The 12,220-nt window shown below is 44.3% G+C and overlaps 1 non-coding gene across 1 annotated transcript; it reads right to left on the reverse strand.

Annotated features, from left to right (window-relative positions):
* Positions 1-11,627: 11,627 nt before the first annotated feature.
* On the reverse strand, positions 11,628-11,700 carry TRNAK-CUU (transfer RNA lysine (anticodon CUU)). Its single transcript has one exon. It is a non-coding gene; the product is annotated as a tRNA-Lys (tRNA).
* Positions 11,701-12,220: the final 520 nt, after the last annotated feature.

A 12,220-nucleotide genomic window follows, 5' to 3' on the forward strand; every position in this document is an offset into this window, starting at 1 on the left:
GTCCTTAGCCTGGTATTTAAATCCTTCCACAAACAGCCCTTAGCCTACCTGCATCCCCTATGCAAACCTTTGTCCTCCTCTGCAAACCTTTGTCTCCATGGGTTTTCTATTTTTTTTTCTTTCTGAGACGGGGTTTCCCTCTTATTAACCAGGCTGTAGTGCAATGGCGCGATCTCAGCTCACTGCAACCTCTGCCCCCCAGGTTCAAGCGATTCTCCTGCCTCAGCCTCCCCAGTAGCTGGGATTACAGGCATGTGACACCACACCGGGCTAATTTTTGTATTTTTGTAGAGATGGGGTTTCTCCATGTTGGTCAGACTGGTCTTGAACTCCCGACCTTAGGTGACCCGCCCGCCTCGGCCTCCCAGAGTGCTGAGATTACAGGCGTGAGCCACTGCTCCCAGCCTGTCTCCATGGCTTTTCTAAGCCCTCCCCTGCCCGGGTTCCACACCCCACCAATTCCGGGCCCCTCTCCATTTATCTGACTTCCATTTCTCCTTCGGTCTTTTTAACACAACCCCTTCTCTGACAACAGAAACCCACAAAAACCTTCCTTATTTCAGTTGAATATACACCATCTTGTCACGACTACTTCTTGCAAGCTTGTCCAACCTGCCTTATTTTGTTGTTGTTTTGTTTTGTTTAGGCTTTTGGCACCCTGAAGCCATGGTTTTTAGTTTCAGTCTCTAGTGATAAGTGGAAAAAAGGGATGAGGAAGGGGCTTTACTGGCCCAACCAGAAACAGAAACTAAGAACCCATGACTGTATTCACTCCCTTGGACACCACTGCTAAATTGTAAAAAGGGACAAGGGCTTCTTTGGACCCCACCCCACCAAAACTGTCCTGTACACTTTTAAATTTTTTATTGAATATAAAATACATACTTTTTTAAAAATTTTTTTGAGACAGTCTCGCTCTGTAGCCAGGCTGGAGTGCAGTGGCACAATCTCAGCTCACTGCAACCTCTGCCTCCTGGGTTCAAGCGATTCCCCTGCCTCAGCCTCCTGAGTAGCTGGGACTACGGGCACGCACCACCACGCCTGGCTAATTTTTTGTGTCTTAGTGGAGATGGGGTTTCACCATGTTGGCCAGGATGGTCTCGATCTCCTGACCTTTTGATCCTCCTGCCTCGGCCTCCCAAAGTGCTGGGATTACAGGCGTGAGCCACTGCGCCCGGCCAATTTTTTGTTGTTGTTGTTGTTGTTAGGAGACCAAGTCTCACTCTGTCACCCAGGCTAGAGTGCATTGGCGCAGTCTCAGCTCACTGCAGCCTCACCTCCTAGATTGAAGCGATTCTTCTGCCTCAGCCTCCCAAGTAGCTGAGATTACAGGCGCATACCATTATGGCCGGCTAATTTTTGTATATTTAGTAGGGATGGGGTTTCACCGTGTTGGTCAGGTTGTTCTCGAACACCTGACCTCAGGTGATCCACCCGCCTCGGCCTCTCAAAGTTGTGGGATTACAGACGTGAGCCACTGCGCCCAGCCTGCACATACTTTTTTAATCCAAACGTTTAAAAACACAAAAATGAAAATAGTGGGCCGGGCGCGGCGGCTCACGCCTGTAATCCCAGCACTTTGGGCAGCCAAGGCGGGCAGATCACGAGGTCAGGAGATCGAGACTATCCTGGCTAACACGGTGAAACCCCGTCTCTACTAAAAATACAAAAAATTAGCTGGGCATGGTGGTGGGCGCCTTTAGTCCTAGCTACTCAGGAGGCTGAGGCAGGAGAATGGCGTGAACCCAAGAGGCGGAGCTTGCAGTGAGCCGAGATTGCGCCACTGCACTCCAGACTGGGCGACAGAATGAGGCTCCATCTCAAAAAAAAAAAAAAAAGAAAATAGTGAAAGTCTCTTTCCCACCTCCACCCCTCATCTGCCCAGTTGCCCCACTGTTATGAGTTGTTTGGGAATCCATGAGGAGTTTTTTTATCCTAGAACCCTCTGTGTTATTTCTGCTTTTGTATTGAAGTTAACTTATTTGCCTTTATGTGTTAATTACACAGGTAATATTCAAATATTTGGGCTCATGATGCAACAATTGAGAAATATAAAATACAGGGCAAAACTTAAGGAACATGTTTATTTCCCCCCCCATTTACCTTCCCACCATTTGGCGTGTGCATTTTTCTCCATTTTTTTTTTTTTTTTTTTTTTACCATAAATGGTCTGTACATATGGTTCAGTTGCATTCTTTTTTTTTTTTTTTTTGGGACAGAGTCTCGCTCTGTCGCCAGGCTGGTGTGATCTCGGCTCACTGCAACCTCTGCCTCCCGGATTCCAGCGATTCTCCTGCCTCAGCCTCCTGAGTAGCTGGGATTACAGGCGCCTGCCACCACTCCCGGCTAATTTTTGTATTTTTAGTAGAGACGGGGTTTCACCAAGTTGGCCAGGATGGTCTCGATTTATTGACCTTGTGATCCACCCGCCTCGACCTCCCAAAGAGCTGGGATTACAGGCCTGAGCCACCACACCTGGCCCAGTTGTATTCTTTTTTAACATAATAATATATCCTGGAGATTGTTCAAATTACATACAGGTCTATCTCACCTTTTTTTTTTTTTTTTTTTTGAAACAGGGTCTTGCTCTGTCTCCCAGGCTGGAGCACAGTGGCGTGATCATGGCTCACTGCAGCTTGCAGCTCCTGGGTTCAAGTGATCCTCCTGCCTCAGCCTCCCCAGTAGCTGGGACTACAGGTGGATGCCACCACACCCAACTAATACTTTTATTTTTGCAGAGATGTGCTCTCGCTGTGTTGACCGGGCTGGTTTCCAACTCCTAGCCTCAAGTAATCCTTCCACCTCTGCCTCCCAAAGTGCTGGGATTACAAACATGAGTACCTCAGATTTTCAATAGCTTTCAACATACCATAGTATAAATATTTCAAGATTTATTTAATCTTTGTGCACATTGCTTTTTCCTTTTTTTTTTTTAAGAGACAGGGTCTCACTATGTTGTCCAGAATAGGGCGTCAACATAGCCAGGCTATGTTGTCCTGGCTAGAGTGTCCAGCCTGGAATCCTAGGCTCAAGCAGTCCTCACGCCTCAGCTTCCAGAGTAGCTGGGAATACAGATCATGCCACCATGCCTGCCTTCTGCACTTTGCTTTTATTTTTGTAGGACCCAAGAAGTAGAATTACTAGGTCAAAGAATGTGGGCATTTTAAATTGCCTTGTGAAAGGTTTCATCATTTTACATTTCAACTAGCAATTTAAGAAAAGGCTTGTTTTTCCACATTCTTGACAAACACGGCATCATGGAGTCTCTGAAAACTGGTGTTTCTTTTTTTTGAGATGGAGTCTCACTCTGTCGCCCAGGCTGAAGTGCAGTGGCACAATCTTGGCTCACCGCAGCCTCCGCCACCTGGGTTCAAGCGATTCTCCTGCCTCAGCCTCCCTAGTAGCTAGGATTACAGGCACCTGCTACCGCGCCCAGCTAGTATTTGTAGTTTTAGTAGAGACGGGGTTTCACCACCTTGGCCAGGCTGGTCTTGAACTCATGACCTCATGATCCACCCGCCTCGGCCTCCTAAAGTGCTGGGATTACAGGCGTGAGCCACTGCGCCCAGCCTGTTTTTGTTTTGACATGGACCCTCGCTGTGTCACCCAGGCTGGAGTGTAATGGCATGATCTCAGCTCACTGCAAACTCCACCTCCCGGGTTCAAGCGATTCTCCTATCTCAGGCTCCTGAGTAGCTAGGATTACAGGTGCACGCTGCCATGCCCAGCTAACATTTTGTATTTTAGTAGAGACGGGGTTTCACTGTGTTGCCCAGGCTGGTCTCAAACTCCAGAGCTCAGGCCATCCACCCACCTCGGCCTCCAAAAGTGCCAGGATTACAGGTGTGAGCCACTGCGCCCTGCATAAAAACTGGCTTTAATATAACAGGAACTCGTGTTGTACAAAAGAAACCAGACATGAAAGAGTATATACTTTATCAATAGTGTTAGAAATTAGGGGCACTAGGAAACTACAGAACAGTGACAGAAATGTTCTGTATCTTAATCTGGTGTGGTTAGATGGTGTTACATGTTTCACACATGTAAAAATTCATCAAGCTGTACACTTCCTAGTAATGCACCTTAACAAACCTACATTATACCTCAATAAAAATATTTTTAAAGTCACTTTTTAAAGATTTTATTATGAGAAGTTCAAACACACAGAAATGTAGAAAGAATAATACATTTTAGCCAGGTGCAGTGGCTCACGCCTGTAATCCCAACACTTTGGGAGGCTGAGGCGGGTGGGTCACAAGGTCAAGAGTTTGAGACCAGCCTGGCCAACATGGTGAAATACTGTCGCTACTAAAAATATAAAAATTAGCCGGGCACTGTGGCACATGCCTGTAGTCCCAGCTACTCAGGAGGCTGAGGCAGGAGAATCGTTTGAACCCGGGAGGCAGAGGTTGCAGTGAGCCGAGATTGTGCCACTGCACCCCAGCCTGGGCGACAGAGCAAGACTCCATCTCAGAAAAAAAGAAAAAGAAGAAGAAGAAGAAGAAAAAGACGTTTTATATCACCTCCATTAAACAACTGTGAACATTTCCCCGTGTCTGCCTTATATTGACATATATTTATGTGGGGTGTGTATGTGTGTAAACACATAATCATTCACACCTGGTTTCCTTAGTATGTACTTCCAAAATAAGCATTTTCTTTTTTTTTTTTTTTTTTTTTTTTTTTTGAGACAGAGTCTCGCTCTGTCACCCAGGCTGGAGTGCAGTGGCGCGATCTCGGCTCACTGCAACCTCCGCCTCCCAGGTTCACGCCATTCTCCTGCCTCAGCCTCTCCGAGTAGCTGGGACTACAGGCGCCCGCCACCACGCCCGGCTAATTTTTTGTATTTTTAGTAGAGACGGGGTTTCACCATGGTCTCGATCTCCTGACCTCGTGATCCGCCCGCCTCGGCCTCCCAAAGCAAAATAAGCATTTTCTACATGCCACAATACCATATCACATCCAGCACAATAACATGCAGTCTGCTTTCAACTTGTTGCTATTAGAAACCTATGTCAATAGGGAATAACAATAGTTTCCTAAAATTATGCGGTACTCACTCCAGATTTCCTCACTTGTTTGTGTCCTCCTTTTTTCAAAACAAGACCTATTAAATAACAATGTATTACATTTGATTGTTTAATCTTTTTTTTTTTTTTTTTTTTTTTTAGACAGAGCTTCGCTCTTGTTACTCAGGCTGGAGTGCAATGGCATGATCTCGGCTCACCACAACCTCCGCCTCCCGGATTCAAGCAATTCTCCTGCCTCAACCTCCTGAGTAGCTGAGATTACAGGCATGCACCACTATGCCTGGCTAATTTTTGTATTTTTAGTAGAGATGGGATTTCTCCATGTTGGTCAGGCTGGTCTTGAACTCCCAACCTCAGATGATCTGCCCGCCTCAGCCTCCCAAAGTGCTGGGGTCACGGGTGTGAGCCACCACTCCCGGATGAAATATCTTTTTTTTTTTTTTTTTTAATTATGCCCCAGAACTGAGCAATCTCTTGTTTTTGTTTGTTTGTTTTGGTTTTTTTGAGACAGAGTCTCAAATCTCGGCACACTGTAACCTCCGCCTCCTAGGTTCAAGCCATTCTCCTGCCTCAGAGTAGCTGGGATTACAGACACACACCACCATGCCCAGCTAATTTTTGTATTTTTAGTAGAGGCAGGATTTCCCCATGTTGGCCAGGCTGGTCTTAAACTCCTGACCTCAAGTCGTCCACCTGCCCTAGCCTCCCAAAGTGCTGGAATTACAGTCATGAGCCACTGTGCCCGGCCAAATCTCTTGTCTTTTTAAACCTAGAGCAGAAGTTCTTAAGCTAGGAGTCTGTGGATACAATTCAAAGGGTCCATGAAGTTGGATGAGGCAAAAATTACATTTTTATTTTCACCAAATTCTAATTAAAATTTAGCATTTCCTAGGCCGGGTGCAGTGGCTAACGCCTGTAATCCCAGCACTTTGGGAGGCCGAGGCAGGCGGATCACAAGGTCAGGAGATCGACACCATCACCATCATGGCGAACACAGTGAAACCCCATCTCTACTAAAAACACAAAAAATTAGCCAGGCGTGGTGGCGGGCGCCTGTAGTCCCAGCTAGTCTGGAGGCTGAGGCAGGAGAATGCTGTGAACCTGGGAGGCAGAGCTTCCAGTGAGCTGAGATTGCACCACTGCACTCCAGCCTGGGCGACAGAGCAAGACTCCGTCTCAAAAAAAAAAAAAATTTAGCATTTCCTTCCATTACAAATGAAGATAACAAATTACAATACTATGAGCTGTGGCTTTGTCATCAATATAAATTACAGATGTTTTCATATCACATTATGGCTATTGAAAATATCTCAGAAATATAATTTATATTCATCACTACTTTAAAACTATTATAGTTGGCCGGGCGCAGTGGCTCACGCTTGTAATCCCAGCACTTTGGGAAGCTGAGGCAGGCGGATCACGAGGTCAGGAGTTCAAGACCAGCCTGGCCAACATGGTGAAATCCTGTCTCTACCAAAAATACAAAAATTAGCTGGGTGTAGTGGTGCATGCCTGTAATCCCATCTACTCGGGATGCTGAGGCAGGAGAATAGCTTGAACTCAGGAGGTGGAGGTTGCAGTGAGCTGAGATTGCACCACTGCACTCCAGCCTGGGTGACAGAGCAAGACCCTGTTTCTAAATAAATAAATAAAATAAAACTATTGTAGTTATTGGACCTGCTGCTAGATCTTATTTAATGCATTAATAATGGAACATGTGTATTCCATATTGTACTTTAAAATATTTTGATAACTATATTTCTCCGGGCGTGGTGGCTCACGCCTGTAATCCCAGCACTTTGGGAGGCCGAGGTGGGAGGATCACCTGAGGTCAGGAGTTTGAGACCAGCCTCACCAACATGGAGAAACCCCATCTCTACTAAAAATACAAAATTAGCCAGGCATGGTGACACATGCCTGTAATCCCAGCTACTTGGGAGGCTGAGACAGCAGAATCGCTTGAACCTGGGAGGCGGAGATTGCGGTGAGCGGAGATCGCGCCATTGCACTGCAGCCTGGGCAACAACAGCAAAACTCCGTCTCAAAAAAAAAAAAAAAAACCTATTTTTTAATAATCCTGTTTTTTATTTTATGCATTTAAGACATTCTGAGAAAAGAATTCATTGGCTTCACCAGACTGTCAATGGGGCTGGAGGGGAAGCCTTTGGCTCAAATACAGTCTGCCCCCACACACATAGCCTTTATTAGTAGTGGTAATAGTCTTTGTTTAGTATTAGTATTTGCTTTCTGAAGAGCCTAGGCGTTTGTTGAATGTCTGACATTCTGGATTCACTTGATTATTTACTCACGGTGTTACTCGTTACTTACATTTCCTATAAATGTAAAGTTAGGTCTAAAGACTTGATTAGATCTAAGTTGAGTGTTTTGACAAGATTATTTTAAAGGTGATGCTGTGCAGTTCTCATTGCATTACATCAGCAGGCACATGATATCTGGTTGTCCCACTGTTAGTGATGCTAAGTGTGATCACTGAGCTACAGAGGTTAAGACACTTTTGTTTTTGCATAATCTAATGATATTTAAATTTATGGAAAAATGTAAACATATACAATAGCAGAGGTGATAGTGTAATGAACTGTGTTGTATGGGTCACTCACCTTCTACAGTTATTAACATGCGGCCAATCTTGTTTCATTGATATGTCTGCATTCCTCTCCCCCGAAAAATGCATATACACAGATTCCAGAGATCATGTCTATTTTATTCATAAACAATTTAGTATGTATCTCTAAATGACGTTATTGCATTTAATTGCAAATAACTCCTTATCTTCAAGTACCCAGTCTGTGTTCAGATTCCCTGATTGTCTCATATATGTTTCTTTATAACTGGTTCAAATGAAGTTGGAAACAAAGTCCACACATTTCATTCCATTAAGATATCTCTGTCTCTCTCTTTTTTTGCCATTTACTTGTTGAAGAAACTGGACTGCATTAAATTAGCACACTGTGTTAAAGTGTTCATTTATAGACTAATTGAACATAAAATCTTCAAATATGAGTTCCATGGGAGAATAAAATGTATTCGACGTGGTATATCTTTGCATTTTTTAGTACAAATAGTAATAAGTCACTACTCAACATTATGAGTCATCAGCCAACAATAAGAAAAAATATCCATTAAGATTAAGCTTGTTCCTTTCGGCCAGAACTGCCATCTTCCAGTAATTCGCCAAAATGACGAACACAAAGGGAAAGAGGAGAGGCACCCGATATATGTTCTCTAGGCCTTTTAGAAAACATGGAGTTGTTGCTTTCGCCACGTATATGCGAATCTATAAGAAAGGTGATATTGTAGACATCAAGGGAATGGGTACTGTTCAAAAAGGAATGCCCCACAAGTGTTAGCATGGCAAAACTGGAAGAGTCTATAATGTTCCCCAGCATGCTGTTGGCATTGTTGTAAACAAGTTAAGGACAGGGCCGGGCGCGGTGGCTCACGCTTGTAATCCCAGCGCTTTGGGAGGCCGAGGCGGGTGAATCACAAGGTCAGAAGATCGAGACCACGGTGAAACCCTGTCTCTACTAAAAATATAAAAAATTAGCCGGGCATGGTGGCGGGCGCCTGTAGTCCCAGCTACTCGGAGAGGCTGAGGCAGGAGAATGGCCTGAACCCGGGAGGCGGAGCTTGCAGTGAGCCGAGATTGCGCCACTGAACTCCAGCCTGGGCGACAGAGCGAGACTCCGTCTCAAAAAAAAAAAAAACAAAACAAACAAACAAACAAAAAACAAGTTAAGGGCAAGATTCTTGCCAAGATAATTAATGTGCGTATTGAGCACATTAAGCACTCTAAGAGCCGAGATAGCTTCCTGAAACGCATGAAGGAAAATGATCAGAAAAAGAAAGAAGCCAAAGAGAAAGCTACCTGGGTTCAACGGAAGCGCCAGCCTGCTCCACCCAGAGAAGCATACTTTGTGAGAGCCAGTGGGAAGGAGCCTGAGCTGCTGGAACCTATTCCCTATGAATTCATGGCATAATAGGTGTTAAAAAATAAATAAATAAAAGAACTCCGGGCTGTTAAAAAAAAAAAAAGATTAAGCTTGTTAAAATGCTACTTCTGAAGGCTCAGTGATCCTAACTTCCCCCCTTGACCTTAGTTTAGGACTGCATCAAAAAAAAACTATTGCTTCTCATAGACTTTTTGAGAATGAAGGTGATGACAATTACTTAATATAAGGTATAATAAAATAATAAATAATAAAATTTAAAATCAAAATTACCTCCCAACTGGAATACTGATTGTATTAGTTTCTCGGGACTGCCAAACATAAATTATTTTACAGTTCTAGAGGCTAGACATCCCATATAAAGGTGTTGGTAGGTTTGGTTCCTTCTGAGGACTGTGAGGAAGAATCTGTGCCATTCCTCTCCCCTAGCTTCTGGTGGTTTGCTGGCAATCTTTGGCGTTCCTTAGCTTGCGGGAGCATTTGGTGTTCCTTAGCCTGTAGAAGCATTACCCCAGTTTCTGCCTTCGTCTGCACATAGCTTTCTCCCAGGTTTCCAGATGTATGTTGGTGTCTGGGTTTGTGTGTCTTTTTCCAAATTTCCCCTTTTTTAATAAAGATACCAGTTGTAATGGATTAGGAGGCCACCTTACTCTGGTATTACCTCATCTTATCTTAACTAATTACATCTACAACAGAGCTTTTTCCAAATAAGATCTCATTCTGAGGCTCTGAGGGTTAGGACTTTAACATGCGAATTTTTGGAGAACACAAGTAAGCCCGCTCTTCCATTTTAAATTAATGTATGACATTTTCATTGACCTTTCATCAATTTACCAATTTGCTTTTTTTCCCACCTGGTTTACTTCTCTGGAAAAAATCCGGGCCAGGTGCAGTGGCTTATGCCTGTAATTCCAGCACTTTGGAAGGCCAAGGCAGGCAGATCACAAGGTCATGAGTTCGAGGTCATCCTGGCCAACATGGTGAAACTCCATCTACACTAAAATACAAAAAGCTCGCCGGGTGTGGTGGTGCGGGCCTGTAGTCCCAGCTACTCAGGAGGGTGAGGCAGGGGAATCGCTTGAACCCGGGAGGCAGAGGTTGCAGTGAGCCAAGATTGCGCCACTGCACTCCAGCCTGGCAACAGAACGAGACTCTGTCTCAGAAAAATAAATAAATAAATAAATAAATTAATTAATTAATTCACCTCACCTCCCATCATCTAGAGATTAATTATGCATCTGTAATAATGGGGGTGTTTGGGTATCTTCATTTCTGATGCTGAAATTTTTTAATATCTTTCTAACAAGGTCTGAAATTGCATTTCGAATTGATGAGCTAACATAGTAATTGTGGAGAACATTTGAGAATTGCTGGGAATGACTAAAAATATTTAGGACGAGGATAAAACTTGCAGCTGTCAACATATAATAGTTTTGCTCAAAGAAAGTGAGCTTCTGGCCGGGCGCGGTGGCTCACGCCTGTAATCCCAGCACTTTGAGAGGCCAAGACAGGTGGACCACAAGGTTAGGAGTTCAAGACCAGCCTGACAAACATGGTGAAACCCCATCTCTACTAAAATACAAAAATTAGCCGGGTGTGGTGGCGTGCACCTGTAGTCCCAGCTGCTCAGGAGGTTGAGGCAGGAGAATCGCTTGAACCTGGGAGGTGGAGGTTGCAGTGAGCCAAGATTGAGCCACTGCACTCCAACCTGGGTGACAAAGCGAGACTCCATCTCAAAAAAAGAAAAAAAAAAAGAAAAGAAAAAAGGGTATCTACATAAAAGCACTCAGGAAAAAAAAAAGGATAAAAATGTTCTAAGGCTCTGTTCACAATAACCACCATATTCGTTCATCACTAGAACAATCTTAACAGTGGTTTAAAAATACACAGAATTGTTCTCCAAACTAATCTTCAATATCACATAATATTAAGTAAAAAATAAACATTTCAAACATTTTAACAGATTACTTGGGCAATATTATGAACTCTACGATTTCATGAGTTTTAATGTCTTCTTATCTCCTAACTTTTGGCGTTTGGCTGCCCTTCAAACAGGCCACTCAGCAACAAATACTTTTTTAGGGCAGATAGCCTTTAAGTGTGTAATTTACAAGATGAAATTTACTGGTTTCACTGTACGTTTTTTTTTTTTTTTTTTTTGAGAGGGAGTCTTGCCCTGTCGCCCAGGCTGGAGTGCAATGGCCGGATCTCAGCTCACTGCAACCTCCACCTCCTGGGTTCAAGCGATTCTCCTGCCACAGCCTCCCGAGCAGCTGAGACTACAGGCATGCGCCACCACACCCAACTAATTTTTGTATTTTTAGTAGAGACGGGGTCAGGGACAGGGGGTGGGGTGGTCTCACCATATTGGCCAGGCTGGTCTCGAACTCCCGACCTTGTGATTCACCCTCCTCGCCTCCCAAAGTGTTGGGATTACAGGTGTGAGCCGCTGCACCAGGCCCATTGCTCCTTTTTTAAATTAGTCTTAGTAGTTTTGTATGTACTGAATTATTTCAAAATAAGACCATCCAGGCTGAAGTCTGTTATTACCGTTGATGAGAGCTGAAACTGGTGAAATTGGTACCGTTGATGAGACCTGAAGTTGGTGAAATGAAAGCAAAACTAACATCGCCCAACGTGGGGCTCGAACCCACGACCCTGGGATTAAGAGTCCCATGCTCTACCGACTGAGCTAGCCGGGCAGTTGATAGAAAAGGTTGCTGCTAGATCTTTTCAAAGGAATAAGATTGTTTTGATTTGCTCCAAGAATTACATTTCATATATATATATATATTTTTTTTTTTGGGTAAAGTTTTTCATGACTTTTAAAACTTGTGTTTCATGTCTGATTCTGTGCGCACAAACTTCTGTTGTTTAACAAAAATGTATAAACAGCCCTCTAGTGGTCAGCACCTTTCCGTTTCCTTAAAGGTAAGGCGGGCCAAGGAGGGCGATGCCGACTCCAGCCCGGAGAATAGGAGTGAGTGTGGGGGTGCTTCCAGTTCATCCTAAAGATTCCCGCCGGCAGAGCGCCCACCCCTTGAAGCGCGGGGACCACAGATGTTCTCAGCACCCGCGTGGCCCACTGCAAAAGACGGCTCGGGAGAAATGTCCTGCACACTCTCTAGAAACAATTGGAACTGAAAGCCTAGCTGCAGAGCTGGCTTGCCTCTCGGGATCGCGTGACTTAGAGATTTTCGGAATTCTTTTCTTTGGCACGAC

Source organism: Hylobates moloch, unplaced genomic scaffold (assembly GCF_009828535.3).
Source record: "Hylobates moloch isolate HMO894 unplaced genomic scaffold, HMol_V3 SCAFFOLD_14, whole genome shotgun sequence".
Taxonomy (NCBI): domain Eukaryota; kingdom Metazoa; phylum Chordata; class Mammalia; order Primates; family Hylobatidae; genus Hylobates; species Hylobates moloch.